The sequence below is a fragment of the Pongo pygmaeus genome, chromosome 20 (assembly GCF_028885625.2).
Source record: "Pongo pygmaeus isolate AG05252 chromosome 20, NHGRI_mPonPyg2-v2.0_pri, whole genome shotgun sequence".
NCBI lineage: Eukaryota > Metazoa > Chordata > Mammalia > Primates > Hominidae > Pongo > Pongo pygmaeus.
Genome location: NC_072393.2, coordinates 59,725,355 through 59,727,988, shown reverse-complemented (window position 1 = coordinate 59,727,988; position 2,634 = coordinate 59,725,355). Strand labels below are relative to the sequence as shown.

The following is a 2,634-nucleotide window of genomic DNA, read 5'->3' as shown; positions in this document are numbered from 1 at the left end:
AGGAGAGAAGATTCCCAGGAGACTCCTGGGCTCAAGCAATCCTCCCACCTCAGCCTCCCAAAGTGCCAGGATCACAGGTGCGATCCACTGACCCAGTGGAGTTAAAAAAAAAAACCCAAAAAGCAATACAGAAATTAAGGTACTCTATGCAATTACATCATTTGACTGTTTTTTGAAATGAAAAGTCTCACATATTTATTACTGAACCCAGCCAACCGACATGTTCATAACAGATTCAGAGAGAAAAAATATATTCCCAATAAAACATGTCCAACTTTCCAGATAGTGGTGACATTTTCAGCTTGATATGATAACGTGATAGTGATGCTCAGACAGCACAAACATGTGTGCCATCTCATGTGCAATTCCTTATAGACCCAGATTGGTTCTTCTCCAATGTCTCCTTTTAAAGTTGCACCTGATTTTATTACCAGTTTTGATCTGAATCCACTGGGGAATGGAACGATTTTGCTTGTTTCTTAGCCAGGAATCGCTTAATCCTGAAAGTCTTGTAAGAAGATCTGGTGAGAAGCAGAGTCAAGTACACACCACGAGAGGAGAGAGGGAGAGAAGGGGCTTGACTTTTTTTTTTTTTTTTGAGACAAAGTTTCATTCTTGTTGCACAGGCTGGAGTGCAATGGTGCCATCTCGACTCACTGCAACCTCTGCCCCTTGGGTTCAAGCGATTCTCTGGCTTCAGCCTTCTCAGTAACTGGGATTACTGGCATCTGCCACCATACCCAGCTAATTTTTGTATTTTTAGTAGAGACAGGGTTTCACCATGTTAACCAGCCTGTTCTTGAACTCCTGACTACTATTTCTGCCGTTACCCGTCAGGCCTCTTCATTGCGGCACAAACAAGGTTAATTTTTTTTTTTTTTTTGTAAAACTGATGTGGGCCAGGCACGGTGACTCATACCTGTAATCCCAGCACTTTGTGAGGCTGAGGCGGGTGGATCACGAGGTCAGGAGTTCAAGACCAGCCTGGCCAATATGGTGAAACCCTGTCTCTACTAAAAACACAAAAATTAGCTGGGTGTGGTGGTGCACATCTGTAGTCCCAGCTACTAGGGAGGTAGAGACAGGAGAATCACTTGAATCCGGGAGGCAGAGGTTGCAGTGAGCCGAGAGAGTGTCCACTGCACTCCAGTCTGGGCAACAGATCGAGACACTGCCTCAAAGCAAACAAACAAAACAAAACAAAAAACTGATATGGATGATCTGCCTGACGCTCCTAGCATCACCTTCAACACTGTCTTGTCCCAATTCAAAATGAGTTATCCATTTACAAATGGTTTATTTCTTTTGGGCATCATCTCCATAACCTTTTCATAAAGTATCAATGACTCCATTATTCCTCTTCCCAAACTTTACCATCATTTTTTTTTTTTTTTTTTTTTTGAGACGGAGTCTCGCTTTGTCCCCCAGGCTGGAGTGCAATGGCGTGATCTTGGCTCACTGCAAGTTCTGTCTCCCGGGTTCACGCCGTTCTCCTGCCTCAGCCTCCTGAGTAGCTGGGACTACAGGCATCCACCAGCATGCCCAGCTAATTTTTTTTTTTTGTATTTTTAGTAGAGACGGGGTTTCACCGTGTTAGCCAGGATGGTCTCAATCTCCTCACCTTGTGATCCACCCGCCTTGGCCTCCCAAAGTGCTGGGATTACAGGATTGAGCCACTGCACCTGGCCCATAATTATTTTATTGAGACAGTATCTCACTCCATCACCCATGCTGGAGTGCAGTGGCAGGACCACAGCTCACTGCAGCCTCGACCTCCCAGGCTCAAGCCATCCTCCACCGCAGACTCCACAGTAGCTGGCCCTGCAGTCATGTGCCACCATGCCCAGCTAATTTCTGTATTTTTTGTAGACAAGGGGGTTTCACTGTGTTGCCCAGGCTCGTCTTGAATACCTGGGCTCATGTGACCCACCTGTCTTGGCCTCTGAAAGAGCTGGGATTATAGGCCTGAGCCACTGCATCTGATCTCATTGTAAATTTGATGTTTCTTCTTGTTTCAATTTTACCAGAATTTATATTGCTTTGATAGAGTCTCTTTTCAAACTCATGTCTTATCCTTCTGAGTGCCTTAAACTACAGCCTGTTCAGACATGTTATAACAGACTTGTACCAGTTTGTTTTGTTGCAAAAACTGAAATTCATGCACAATTTTCTCATAATAGGTATTTTTCCATGAACTTCTTCAAGATCCCTTGTACTAGAAAACTGTATTCAAGAGGACATTAAAAAAATGTAGATATTCAAGTGCCACTTATTTCTGGGATGCAAGGATGGTTCAATATAAGCAAATCAATGCGATATATGACTTGAACAGAACAAAAGATGAAAACCACATCATCTTAATAGATGGAGAAAAAGCATTTCACAAAATTCAAAATCCAGTCATCATAGAAATCCTAAACAAAATAGATACAAAAGGAAATTTACCTCAACAATAGAAAGACCGTCCATGAAATGACCAATGAGTAAATAGTCAAGCAGGGAAAATGGAATGCCTTTCCTGGAGGATCTCACATGATGCAAGAATGCTCTCACCCCTTCTATTCAATCAATACTGGCTGTCCTAGCCAGAGCAATGAAATAGCAGAGGAAATCAAACTCATCCAAATCAGAAAG

At 43.1% G+C, this 2,634-nt stretch overlaps 1 pseudogene; it reads right to left on the bottom strand.

The window, feature by feature from the left end:
- Window positions 1–221: 221 nt before the first annotated feature.
- Window positions 222–1,093, bottom strand: LOC134738854 (large ribosomal subunit protein eL39-like; annotated as a pseudogene).
- Between the last annotated feature and the right edge of the window lie 1,541 nt (window positions 1,094–2,634).